We start from the raw sequence: 14,885 nt of genomic DNA, 5'->3' as shown, positions 1-14,885 counted from the left end.
AGGGTTAGTATTCAAAATCTATAAAGAACTCACCAAACTCAACACCCAAAAGACAAATAATCCAGTTAAGAAATGGGCAGAAGACATGAATAGACGCTTTTCCAAAGAAGACATACAAATGGCTAACAGACACATGGAAAGATGCTCAACATCACTCACTATCAGGGAAATACAAATCAAAACCACAATGAGATACCACCTCACACCTGTCAGAATGGCTAAAATTAACAACACAGGAGACAACGGGTGTTGGCGAGGATGTGGAGAAAGGGGAAGCCTCTTACACTGTTGGTGGGAATGCAAACTGGTGCAGCCAGTCTGGAAAACAGTATGGAGGTTCCTCAAAAAGTTAAAAAAAGAACTACCCTATGATCCAGCAATTGCACTATTAGGTATTTACCCAAAGGATACAAAAATACAGATTCAAAGGGGTTACATGCACCCCATTGTTTATAGCAGCATTATCAACAATAACCAAGCTAAGGAAAGAGCCCAAATGTCCATTGACTGATGAATGAATAAAGAAGATGTGGTAGATACACACACACACACACACACACACACACACACACACACACACACACACACACACACTGGACTATTACTCAGCCATCAAAAAGAATAAATCTTACCATTTGCAATGACATGGATAGAGCTAGCGTGTATTATGCTAAGTTAAATAAGTCAGAGAAAGACAAATACCATATAATCCCAATCATATGTGGAATTTAAGAAAGAAAACAGATGAACATATGGGAAGGGGGAAAATATAAAAGGAGAGAGGGAAAAAGCCAAAAGTGACTCTTTATTTTTAAGATTTTATTGATTTATTTTAGAGAGAGAGTGGGGAGAGGAGCAGAGGGAGAGGGACAAGCAGATTCCGTGCTGAGCACAGAGATCGACGTGGGGCTCAATCCCACGACCCTGAAATCATGACCTGAGCCGAAATCAAAAGTCAGACTCTTAGCCGACTAAGCCACACAGGCGCCCCCACCATAAGTGACTCTTGACAGAGAACAAACTGAGGGTTGATGGAGGGAGGTGGGCAAGGGATGGGGATTAAGGAGGGCACTTGTCATGAGCACTGGGTGTTGTACGTACGTGATGAGTCACTGAATTCTACTCCAGAAACTAATATTGCACTGTATGTTAACTAACAAAGTTAAAAAAATAAAAAATAAGTGACAGTCTTGCTTTAACAGAAGAAAAAAAGATACTGTGCCATTGACCAAAGGGTGGGCAAATAATCAACGAAACAGAATGGAAAGCCCAGAAACTGTACCAAACATGTATGGAAATTTATCATATGACAAGTGGGTGGTGTTACATATCACTTAAGATGTGGGGCTAAGACAGTTAGTGTCCACATAGAAAAATAAAATAAAATTAGAGTTACCACATACCATGTACAAAAATTAATTCTAAGTGGATTAGATTCCTAAACGTCAAAGACAAACTTTTAAAATTTTAAGAAGACTATATGGGAGAATATTTTTATGATCTTGGGAAAGGAAATGACTTTTAAAATAAGATACAAAAAACACAAGTCATAAAGGCCCAGATTGATACATTTTTACTAAATGTACTAATATTTCATTATACTAAAATTACAACTTCTTTACGCCAAAAGACTCAAAGTGAGAAGTCAAGCCAGCAGCTAGCAATGTAAATTTACAATGTATAGACCCCCCAAAATTAGCATTATGAATGATAAATCCCACAAATTATTGAGAAGAAGACAACTCACCAGGAGGAAAATGGGCTAAAGATATGAACAGATACAGAAAGGAACATTAAAACTGGTGAATACAGATAAGGGTGAATGGCCAAGTGTTTTGTAATCAGAGATCAATTAACACAACCAGGTATCATTTTAAACCTGTCAGATGAATAAAATTAAGAAAAAAAAAGTCTGAATGCTGGTGAGGACGTGGGAGCGCACAGCTTGCCATTTGTGTCCCCCTCTCCTGCTAGAATGTGAGCTCCAGACAGCAGGGACTTCCTTCTGTTCCCGCTCCCCAGAGCCTAGAAGAGCGCTGGCGCTGCAGACAGGTGAGAGCAAGCACGGGTAGAGTTGAAGATGCATGTAATCTAACTGTCCATTCCCGGATGCCTGGGTGGTATGTTCATCCCGCATTGCACCAATGTCCTGCTCCTTGCTCAGCGGGGAACCTGCCTCTCCCTCTGCCCTTCCCCCTGCTCGTGCTCTCTCTCTCTCTCTCTCTCTGTCAAATAAATAAATAAAATCTTAAAACAAACAAACAAACAAGGGGTGCCTGGGTGTACACTGTCTTTAAAGGGTCGAAAAACGTTAGATAAACAAAAATTTCAACATAAAACCACATATGATGATTTATTATAATTTTTGCTATACAAAAGTTTAAAAAGTTAAATCAGATATACTAGCAGGTACAAAATGGTATGAGAGTCCTGAGAGAAGAGAAATTAATCTCTCCAAAAGGAATCAGAGAAGTGCTCACACCTGAAGCTGCGCTTAATATTTAAATAGTTGGAAACGGAGCGAAGAGATTCTTGGTGGAGGGAATTAAGGCCCAGGCAGGGGAAATACAGCATTGGGAAAATGTGGAGCACTGAAATTTAGAAGTGCAATTTGACCAGAATATAGGTTGAGTACAGAGGAGTGGTGAAAAATAGGTTGGGATAAGATCCTGGAGATATCTAAATCCAAGTTAAAGTGTCGGGTAAGAAAACTATAATTGTCTGAGGCGCTTTGTGGTACCTGGATTTGTCCTCCGGGTACTTAGGCTTTGCTTGGATTTATTCCCTTGGGAGTTCAGTTGACGGTATTTTCCTAATGAATTAGGTTTTTTTCACTTAAAAACGAGAGTATCAGTAAGACACCAAAACATTAATACTAACTGTTTTAACACACATATTTAAGGGAATGATACATTTTGTTTATTTTTTAAGATTATTTATTTATTTGAGAGAGAGAGAGAAGCAGGGGGAGCGGCAGAGGGACAAGCAGACTCTCTGCTGAGGGGAACCTGACACGGGGCTCGATCCCAGGACCCTGAGATCATGACCTGAGCCGAAGGCAGATGCTTAACCAACTGAGCCACCTGGGCGTCCTGGGAATGGTACATTTTAGAGAAAGATGTTCAGTGTATGAAGATCTCTAATTTAATGCATTGCTTTTTTCATACTTCTTCCACTGTTGTCACTACTTAATTTATCCACACTCTGCCCACGTCTTGAGTATAAAACAAATTTTTATTCACTTGAACTTGTTTTTAGACTCGAAGTCTCAGTGACTCGTTTGTCCATTCATTTCCTTCTACTAATATTTATAACAGCTCAAACCAAATAATACATGATCTTTGCTTTCTTGGAGGATATTTTCTAGGACCAGACATAGGAATCCACCAGCAATGATGATGGAGGTGATAGAGGTATGCACAGGATGTTCTCATAGAACAGAGGAGTGGCAGCGAATCAGGGAGTTAAGGAAGGCTTCCTAGAGGAAGAGATGTTCGAGGAGGATATTTAGTGGTTAGTTAGCTGGACCAATGAGGAGAAAGTAGGAGAGCATCGGGGGCGGGGGACCCAGGGGCATGAGACATCCTGTGCATATGGTTAAATGCGATTAGAAAAAGGAAAATGTTGGGGTACTTAGTGGAATAAGGGCCAAACATGTAGGCAGGGGCACATTATGAAGGATTAGGTGTTTAAGGGGTTTTAATTTTATCTTGAAAGCTACTAGGGAGCCATCAAAGTATTTTAAGCAGGGAAATAACATGATTTGATTTGCATTTTAGAAAGATCATTCTGGCAGTAATGCGGCAGGTAGATTGGAGAAGAAGAAACTAGCAGTCCACTATAATGATCCAGGTGATGGATGACGAAGGCCTCACTAAACTAAAAACAGTGAAAATGGATTCATGAGAGGGTAGGAGAAGGCTCTAGAAGCCTAAGTAACTGACTAGAGGCACAGGCTGGAGAAGGACAAGAACAAGGGGATGGTCACATTTCCAGCTTGACAATTGTGTAGACGGTGATGCTGGCCACTGAGGCAGAAGGAGGAATGGGTTTATGGGGGAAGATGGTGGGTTGGATGGAGACCCGTTCTCATCTCTCTGGAGAGAAGTTTGAGTTCAACATATTTGGAACAGATTTGGGACCGAGGTCATATGTGGAAGCTGAAGTGGGATGTTTGACTGAAGACCACCAAGGAGAGTTCATATGTAGAGTAAGAGAGCCAAGGGCTGAAGACAGAGCCTTCTTCTGACTGGTCAAAGAATATACAGAGAAAGGTGTGAAAAAGGTCACAGTGGTCTCACAGAAACCAAAAGGGAAGCCATATCAAGGAGGGAGATTCTACAGCATTAAGTGCTATAGGGAGATAAGGGGAGATGCTGACAGGCCACATGGAAGTCACTAGTGACCTTGAAGAAAAATTTTCTTGGCCCGCTGAGGATGTTTGCCAGATTGCAGTAGACCTTCCAGGTGAATGGGAGCCGAAAGCAGAGAAAACGGGAATGGGTAGACTTTACAAACTTGGCTTTAAAGGAGAGGGAATGGGGCTATTGTTAGAAGAGAGTGTGCTGTGGAAGGGTGGAGGCTGTTTTTAAAGAGAGTAGAGATGAAAATATTTATATGCTGTCAGGAAAGATCAAGTGGAGGGAAGCTCGGCATAAAGGAGGTAGAGAGGATGATTAATAGAGCAAGAGTTTCCTGAGGAGGAGGCAGAGGCCAGATGGAGGGATTAGCCTTGACCTGGAGAAAAAGTCACCGTGGACCAGGGGAGGAGAGAAAGATGGAATCAGAGGTTTCTGTGTTTAGGTGCTGGGAAGGTTGCCTAGGGGGTTCCAACTGCCTGGCTGTGTAGAAAGGAAGATGGTTTTACTGAAAGTGGAGATGTCGGGGGTTGGAGGGAACAGGGGAGGGGTGGCAGGGCTGCTGAGAATGGCCAAAGAACAGGTCAGCACAGCTTGAGTGACACCTGCACCTGGAGCACGTGAACCTGGGAGATGGCTTGTAGCCACCTGGGGGCCCAAACCCAAAAAGCAGGACTGTCAGAGGTCAAAGCTGGAATGCTACAGAGTGGTTGAATTACAAGGGCCAGGAGGAAGGGGGCTGGCGGGGGGTGGTGGGGGAGGGGGCGCTGCAGGGAAGAGGGCCAGGCCACTGGCCTGGAGGAATCAGGGGACAAGAAGACCATTGGACACGAGTCTTCCACGTGGACACTGGTGTTTCACTGTTTGGTAGAGGCGTAAGAGGTGGGGGCAAAGGGAAAAAGGAAGGCAGACCGGATGCCAGATCCTCGATGGAAGTCTGGGAGACTCGTGATTCCAGCCTGCTCTGGCGATCTAAGACCACAGGCTAGGTTGCCACCCGACAGGAGAGCCTGACAGAAGGCAGGCAGCTGCCCTTCCCGCCTTCCCAGTTAGCTGCTCGTTGTTTTGTGCATCCACGCTTTCACCTATCCTTCCCTTCCGGTCCTTCCACAACCTGGAAGTACTTCCTGAACGTTCACTCTGCACCAGACCCCCAGCGCTGGAGGGGAGCGAGGCCTATCGCCACCCAGCAGTTCTGGAACGCGCGCCCCACGCCAGCCCCGCAATTGTCTTACGTCTCTGAACTCAGTTGGGATGCTTGTTTCCGCTGAGGTCGGCCAGGCTGCAGTCTTGACGCAGTTGTGCTCTGCCCGGGCTCAGACGTTATCATATCTCTTCATGTGGTCATGACTTCAGTGGAGTTAAGTACACCGTTCGTAATAACACGTTGAGCTCTGTTGCTGTTGAAATTGCAACACTTAACGCTATCATTTGGCGTTGAAATGAAAAGTTATTGCACTTGTAGAAGGCGTGGAAATAGTGGTGTATGAATCTGATATTAGTGAAGCAGATATTTATTTTGAGGAAATCACCACAGTTCCATATATACTTGCAAAAAAAACCCCAAGAACCAAGTGTTTTAGGGGACCCACAAAAAAAAGAAACACCCCCAAATAAAAATTTGTATTAGGTTTTGTTACTGTTATATACACAAAGTAATTGCCTAAGAAAAGCCGAGGAATGCAATTGAAGGCAAGGAGAATTGTCCCATATTTTAAAACTGTGAGAGGCTGGTGTGACTAATTCCTGGGTCACAGGGTGATGGATAAGTCATTGTGTCATAATTGAGTTGGCAGGATTTTTTTCCCTCTCTTAGGGATAAATAAAATAATGGTGTGCCTTGCAATTAAACGTGGCTTAGAATGGATGATATATGATGATTCATGGCCTAAAACTCTCTAAATATTTTCTTTTGGAGAAACATAGATGTCAGACCCATAAGAACCAACTCCCTCCTTTCCAAATGAGGAAACTGAGTCCCAAGAGATAGGCAGCTGGCTCAGGATTGCACCCCACAGCACGCTGGAGGCAGAGGAAATTTATTTACTGCAGAGGATATTGCTGTGCCTTCTGGCGAAAGGAGCAAGAAAAGATAAAAATCACATAATGGCTTAATGGCCCAGACCGCCATTAAAAATCCTACGATCGCTTTTTTTTTTTCCTATTGGAAGGACACTAAATAGGTTTAGTAACTACTGATCTTTGACAACATGCTTCTGATTTATGCCCACCATCGATATCTATTTCACCTTCTGAACCATGCTGGCTTTATAGTTTCAATGCTTCATAGAGCATACACTTTCAGGGTCCTTTTTATTTCTCTCAATGAGTTTTCAAGACACACAAGGTAGTTTTAAAAATAGATATAGACAGCAATCTATTATTTGATGTGATTACTATTTTTTCAATACCGAAGACTCGACGTTGCTTCACTGTTAGTCCTCCCCTACGGCTGGGATCGTTAAGGAAAGCAGGTGTCCCAGCTTGAAAGGGGGGATTAAATCGAGAACAGTGGTGGGGTAACTAGAGAGCGGTGGCTCACGCTACCATAGGGGCAATCTCTTTGCTTACTGTCCGCAGCTCCTAATGCGGGTGAGCAACTAACAGCAGAGTGTGAACATAAAGATGAAAGATACTTCATTGTCTAGTTTGCAGTGGAAAGCTGCAGACTCCCGTGGTGAGAATTTTATGGTGAGCAGCTCATCTTCTTAGGTCCAGTATCTTAACTGAGTAAGACTCAAATTTTTTTTTTTTTTAATTTTGGTTATACTAGCTGCTACTGTTTCTACTCTTACTAAGTAATGGCATTCTGGTCACTATCCACACTAATCAGTTATAAATTATTTCCTATTTATAAATAAATTGCTCTGAAATGCCTTGGTTAAGCGTCTGCCTTTGGCTCAGGTCATGATCCCAGAACCCTGGGATCGAATCCTGCATCGGGCTCCTTGCTCAGTGGGGATCCTGCTTCTCCCTCTGCCTGCCGATCCCCCTGCTTGTGTGCTCTCTCTCCGACAAACAAATAAATAAAATCTTTAAATATAAATAAATTGCTCTAAAGTCATTAGAAGAATGTAAAATCACTCTGAGAGACCTTATTCCTCTTTCCTCTCTTCTTTGAGGCTCCTTTTACCTCTAAGGGTTTCCAACATAAGAGAGGTTTGTCCTTTTCTGATAGTAAAATTGATCCATGGTGTATCTTGTTATATACAACCTTCTTATCTTTCTTTTTTTTGTCAATAAAACAATTATGAACTTTATTTTTTTTAAGAGTTTATTTATTTATTTGACAGAGAGAGACACAGCGATAGAGGGAACACAAGCAGGGGGAGTGGCTGAGGGAGAAGCAGGCTCCACGCTGAGCAGGGAGCCCGATGCGGGGCTTGATCCCAGGACCCTGAGATCATCACCTGAGCTGAAGGCAGACGCTTAACGACTGAGCCACCCAGGAGCTCCAGTTATGAACTTTAAACAGCTGATGGCTGGTTATGTCTTCAGGAAACATGATCAGATTAATCCATTAATGGTGGCTTCAAGTTTTTCCGAATTAGCTCCAGAAAATTCACCCATCTCTTGTCCCCTTTTAAAACACTGGAAGGTTGGTATGCATGGACTTGATACTCTGAAGTAACATTCTGATGGTCATCCATATCTACTTCAACTTTAAGGAATGCAACACTGGACTACTTTTCAGAGACAATGAAAGAAAGGCTTGCTCATTTTGCAGGGCTGAGAAGTCCACGCTGAGAAGCCTACAGCTGTGAGTATATCTCCTGCCCTGCTCAAGACTTCTTGGAAAGCAGCTGTAAGAACCAATGGAAATGGATCCAAAGCACAGCACCGGGCTTGCCGATCCTTTGTCTGTACATGCTCTTCACAGTTAAAGTATCCATCGTATATATAATCACGTAGCTTGTTTTGCTTATTCAGCAGTATTATGTAAGCATTCTCTTATGACACTCATTTTTTTGTTGTTGTTTTGCTTTGTTTTAAGAAGGCTCCACACCCAGAGTGGAGCCCAGTGCAGGGCTTGAACTCACGATCTGAGATCAAGACCTGAGCTGAGATCAAGAGTCCGACGCTTAACTGACTGAGCCAGCCAGGTGCCCCTGTTACTAACTCTCTTAAGTATAAATATTTGCATAATATCTCACTGTGAATATATCACACTTTTAAAATTTGGTGATTATAGAGTTAGTGTGTTTTTAAGATTTTGTTATTGTAGATAATGCTGTGATGAACATCTTTCTGCATTCATCTTTTTCTGTGTGAAATGATAGTCACCTCTTTCAGGTTGGCTGGGTATTTCTTAATATACTGAAACGTTAATTAGTGCATTAGTGGCCTAAAAGTGCTAAATTGTGTTTAAGTTGACTGTATTTAAAAAGAATTTTTTTTTTTTAATAAGCCTGTACATTTCCTTATCACCATCGGGGGTGGATCCCTTGTCCCAGAGAATAATTGGGCATATGTCCAGCAGCCTGGAACATGTTCTGCCCTTTTGCACTTTTCCAGAACAGGGAAATACGTTGGGGGTAGGTTGGAGGGGAGAGTGGAGAAAATCAGCAGTGATCTGGGCCTGGCAACCTCTGTTCTGTGACCAAGAAGAACAGGAATCTCTGCAAAATCCTTTGTGAAAATCATTCTGTCCTGCTTTTCCAATGAAATGATCCATTCCATGGAAGCAGAGTGGACGCCAGAACTCCATGCACCCTTCCTCCCCTTGTAGTCATGACGGGACCATAGGGATGTAGGAGTTGGGAACCCAGAACAGCCAGGATCAGGGCCAGGAGACCCAGCTCTGGCCTGGGTGGGAGTAATCCCCTCGCTTGGCACCCAGTAGCTTCAAAGGACAGTTTGATCCAAAAGTCCTTAGGTCACACTTTCTAACATAGCTGTCAGAATACACACCCTGTAAACAGGAAATGCCTTAGGAAGTACAACTGAGTACTTCTTATTTTTATTTTTTAAGAAACTATTAAAAAGCCTGAGCAAAGGATGACATTTAACTGGCATTACAGTTAACAAGCTAATGCTGCTCCCCGACAGTTTTATGTTCTGGGCAATTGTGTGCCCACTGCTGTTTAACAGGTGCTTAAATATTCCCAAATTCATCCATAACTCATCTTGCCTTGTAAAACGAGTGTCTCGCTCGGTCAAGGGAGTTGTAAGTTACATAGCTCGTGTTTGCTGTCCTAGAAGAGGAAAAGATTTACTAAACCCTAAACCAATGTTTAGATACCTCTGTGCCTGGAATATGGAAATTTTAACACTGGGTAAAAGGCAAACCATGTGGAACAGAGGATGAGGTGGCTCTAGTTGGCTGACTAGCTTCAGGAAAGGCTAAAATTAAGAACTGCTGACTTCTAGAAAAGACCTAGCTATATGGCGGCCACACTACTCATCTACCCCTTGTGCTAGCCAGGTCCCACCCCCCCCCCACTGCCCTGGCCGCATCCCATTTGTTTCGCACACAGCGTCACCAACTAGACTGTTACACACCACAGGGCCTTTATACGTGCTCTGTGATACCTAGAATGGCCCTATTCCCCTCCTCTCCCCTCTTTGGCAAATTCTTGCTCATCCTTCAAGGCCAAGACATCACTCAGTTTGGTCACAGCGGGTAGACAGCATAGCATAGTGGAGAGAACTCGGACTTGAGAGTAAGATGTATCTGGGTTTAAATCTTAGTACCATTTTTTTCACTAGATGGGTGACCTTAGACAAGTTGACTTTACCTTTGTGAGTCTCTTTCCTCTACAGTTAATGGAGCTAATACCTTGCTCACTGGACTGTAGTGAATATTAATTCACACAACTATAGACAGTGCTTGGCATACAGTAGACACTCAATAAATATCAATTTCCTTCTGCCATGCCCACTTGCCATGCATTCCTTAATTCTCCAGGTAGCATCATTTTATTCAAAAACTAAGATTATGTCCGTGTCTTATCTCTCAGTCTGTAGCATCTACATAGTATTCAAATTCTTCATGACATGCTTAAATTATAGGGTTCCCAGATGGAGTTTTAATTCATTTATTTATTCAACCGGTATTTATTTAATGGTATCAGATGGCAGCTAATCCTATCACTTGTGTGGTTTTTTTTTAAGATTTTATTTATTTGAGAGAGAGACAGCATGAGCAGGGGGAGAGGGAGAAGCAGGCTTCCTGCTGAGCAGGGAGCCCGATGTGGGACTCGATCTCAGGACCCTGGGATCATGACCTGAGCTGAAGGCAGACGCTTAACCGATTGAGCCACCCAGGCGCCCCTCACTTGTGTTCTTGATATGTTTTCTTTTCCTTTAGAATAGTGTTTCTTTGACACTATCGACATTGGGCCCATCATTCTTTGTTGCGGCAAGTGGGGGGCACCCCGTGCATCGGAGGGTGTTGAGAAGCATCCCCGGCCCCGACCCACTACAAGCTGCTAACAACTCCCCCAACCCAGATGTGACAACCCACGATGTCTCCAGACACTGACTGCCCTTGGTTGAGAAGAACTGCTCTAGAGCTCTGCTTTCTTGCTGATTTCCCCCTCTCTTGGCTCTGTATTCAGCCTCTCCTGGCACCTTTTTCTCATAAAAATGTATTTTCTCCAGTCTCCCAAAACAAAACAAATGAATCCAGCCCCAAACGCTTTCCTTTCACAGTCAAACTCTCCAAAAGCAGAGCCTGCTTTCATTGTCCCTTTGCCTGTGATCTTCCACCTGCTGCACCCAAGCTCCCCTCACCTCACTTCATGAACAGCTCTGGCCGTGCTTCCGCTGAGAGAAGGCTAACCCTGCGTTCTCTTTCCACGGCTCTCATCTTGCTTGGCCTCTTTGATGTCTGACACTCCATACATTTCAGCAGGTCTTTCTTTCCTGCTTCTTTTTTGACTCTCTGTCATTAACCCTAGTGGGGTCTCCCTTGCTCTGCCCCTTAAGGTCTGTCATTCCCCAGGACTCTGTTCTTGGTCTTCTCTCTTCTCTCTTAAGGCTTTCCTTTTAAGGATTTCTGGATGTCTCAATTGGTTAAGCATCTGCCTTCGGCTCAGGTCATGATCTCAGGGTCCTGGGATCGAGCACCATGTTGGGCTCCCTGCTCAGCGCGGAGCCTGCTTCTTCCTCTCCCCATCCCCCCACCACCCCGTGTTCTCTCTCACTATCTCTCTCTCAAATAAATAAAATCTTAAAGAAAAAAAAGGCTTTCGTTTTAAGATAGAACACTGACTCCGAAGTGTTTAGTTTCAGGTCAGCTCTCTCTCCTGAGTCCCAAACCTATATACCCACTTGTGTGTCTCATAAAGATCTCAAAGAGAACTTGGTATCTTCATCTCCTCATCCCAGAGTTGCTTCTTTTCCTGTCTTCCCATGCCCCATCTCATCTGCCCCGTGGAGCACAGTGTGAGCGTTAGGCCCTGGTGATGCAGATGCTGGGCCCTGTTGTAAAGATGTTCCTCTTAGGTGACCCAGTCATGCAAGGCTGAGTCAGTTCCTGTCCCGCCCAGGCCCTTTCCAGAACCTTCCGGCTGCTGCCCACGTGGAACAATCACACTTAGTATTACATTAAATGACAGAACCTCCATAGAGCACCTTGCATGTCATAGGTGCTCAGTACATCTTAGTTCCCTTTTCCTGATATGTTCTTCTAGAAGACACACTCCAGATCATTAAGAGTTGGGTATGCATAGTGAGATTATAGGTGATTTTTTTCTTGTGTTCTCTAATTTTTTTTTCCCCGTTGAAATTATTTTTGCAACTAAAGAAAAAAGTCTTCCTTAAACACTCTTACAGGCATACCTGATCATACCCACTCCTCTCTACTGGCTGTTTGTTGCCCTCATGGTCGGGTCCAAACCTCTTAGCATGGCTTACAAGGTCCTCTGTGATTTAGCCTTGATCTAGTTATGTAACCTTATCTCAGCATCTACCACCTCCCCCAACACGACACACGCGGGCCACTCCAAACCTCTTCCAGATCCCTGAACCAGCCAGGCTGTTACCTGTCTCTGCATAGGATTCTCCCTCTGCTTGGTGACTGACTCATGCCCTGCACCCTTCCTTCCCATCCTGTCTCGATATTCAAGTCCACAGTCAGACGCACACTCTGGGACACCTGGACAATTCTTGTTTCTCAAAGCGCAGTTCAAACACATCCACTCTGAATGTTTTTATTTATTTATTTTTAAAGCATGCACCCTTCTTAGCTTTATTTTATCTGTGTACTGGAATCATTTTGCCTACTAGATGGGATTGTTTCTAGTTTTTAACTTTAACAGTGGTTCTGTGCCTTCTGGCCTGTGATTGTAGTTCAAATGAATGCTTGTTGAGTTCCACTCAGTCAACCTCTCTAGGAGTTCTGACGTGCCGGTTGGACACTCCAATACCTTCCTTTACCATTGTTAAAGAGAGGATTGGCCTTCAGAGCCTCCTATCCATAGGGCTACAGTAAATACTGGTGCACGAGCTTGTCCCCGAGAGGCCAGACCAGTTTGATTTCGGTGCAGGTTGATGACAAAAAGTACAATGGATCCACAGACGCAGTGTGGTTGTGGTGGTTTATGCAGTGAACATACATTATTTATTTGGCCCAGATCAGTTGGTCTGGGTCTGGCTTCCACTGGAGCCCGGCCTCATGCACGGGCAAGACTTTGGGGGCTGGTAGGGCCCTTGTAGAGGATAGAGAACCAGTAATGTAGACTACTGGTTTATTAGCAGCCCGATGGAAGAGATGCATAGGCACCACTCACCCCAAATTTTGTGTTCATCAACCCAGAAGCTCCCGAACTCTTTCTTAGCTCTTCCAAACAAGTAAACATGCTCTGCTTTGTCACTCTTTGCCCATTTTAGACATTTGTTAGGGCAGCTCAGATATTTGATTATACTTCTTTTTTTGGTTCATCTGTCCCCTTCTAAGGGACTGTGTATTCCTTAAGGGCAAGCACTGTGTCTTTTATTTGGCAAACAGGAGAAGCTCATTTCAGTTTTATCTGAGAAGTGCTGCAGTGAACTTTAGGATGAGGGGAGGGAGGGGGGTATGAGGCTTGCAATTGTATCATGGAGATGAACGTCATCAAGTGCGGTGAGCAAAGAAGAAATTATAACAACAGCTAAACACCGTATATGCTTTATCTCTCACTTAATGCATGATTTACTTGGAAATATGTACCATTATGTCGCAATTAGGACAAATTGAGACTTTAATGAGGTCAAGTGACCTGACCAAGCAGCTAGTAAGCTTCCAAAATCCAAGCTCCTAATCTAAACATGGTAACGTATTTGATCCTATGGTTGAATGAAGTCCTCCAAAATCTCTTCAGGGAGAAATTTCCATTGGGGTCATCTCGACCACTTAACCTTGCCGCAAACCTGGATTCCTGCAGAAACACACCCTGATGTTACCTGGTCACTCCAAATTTTCACGGGCTGAGTTTTCTGCTACTCCTCAACTCACCTTCGCACAGCCAACTCTAGAAAAGCACTAAAACACAAGCTTCCCTGAGTTGCTGGCTCCACATCTACTTGCCCCAGGGAAACCTGTGGAACTCCAGAGACAAGGAGAATCTGCCCTGGGTGTGGTAGTTGCCTGGAAGGGAGTGCTTGGGGCATAATGGGACCAGCAGGTCCTGATGGGCATCTATCTATCGGAGAGGTTCCTCTCAGGTTACCTAGCCACCCAAGCCTAGTCTGCTCTCCCTCCTACACACGCCCTCTTTCCAGAGTTCTGGCTGCCGGTCCATGGGGAAGCCTACCTCCTGGTCGCTTTGTTAATGACTGTAGTGTCTGATTGAGATCAGGTGCCCTCCAAGCCGGCACCAGCTTCCATTATACTCTCCAAAGATAAGGAAACCAAACATTAGCTGGTTGGTAGCAAACAGTGCCATAAACACACCCACGCCTTCCTCTCCTCACCCCTTCAAAGAAGACGCAAAATGCCACTTCTGTCCTTATTTGGATGGGGGAAATAAAGACCTGAAGACAACCTCCCTTGGACTAGTAAAGGTTGCTTTAGCCCAGAGAGGTTCTCCTACAGAGAAGGCTTTCATTTCCCCTGCTGAATCAAGTGCCTTCTTGTCTCCCTCTGGGAATTCTCCAAATAACATCCCCTGCTTGAGCACCTTACCCCTATGGCCCTGAATTACACGTCTCCTTAAATGGTACTGTGAATTCTAAGCATCAGATATAGATACAGGATACAGTTGAGCGAGGGTTTTTCTAGCCACTTGATACATTTTGTTTTGCGTCTTGTGCATCTGAATAGTTTATAGCTCCCCTTGGGACCAAGCAATGTATTTCTTCAGTGTTGCTTGGTGGGGTCCTCTGATCAGGAGCGTGAGAATTAGCTTGGAGCTTGTTAGAAACGCACACTCGCGGGTCCCACCCAGACCCACCATCAGAATCTGCATTTTGACAAGATCTCAGGTGATTCATGTGCACCTTAAGGTTTGAGAAGCTCTGGGCTACTGTGTTGCTTACAGACACAGACCATCCCATGGTCCCAGCTTGGTGGTCAGTCAGTATACAGGACCGGGTCCGTTTTCT

Source organism: Zalophus californianus, chromosome 4 (genome assembly GCF_009762305.2).
Source record: "Zalophus californianus isolate mZalCal1 chromosome 4, mZalCal1.pri.v2, whole genome shotgun sequence".
NCBI classification, from domain to species: Eukaryota; Metazoa; Chordata; class Mammalia; order Carnivora; family Otariidae; genus Zalophus; species Zalophus californianus.
The sequence above is the reverse complement of the archived record's forward strand: the minus strand, read 5'-3'. Positions refer to the sequence as shown.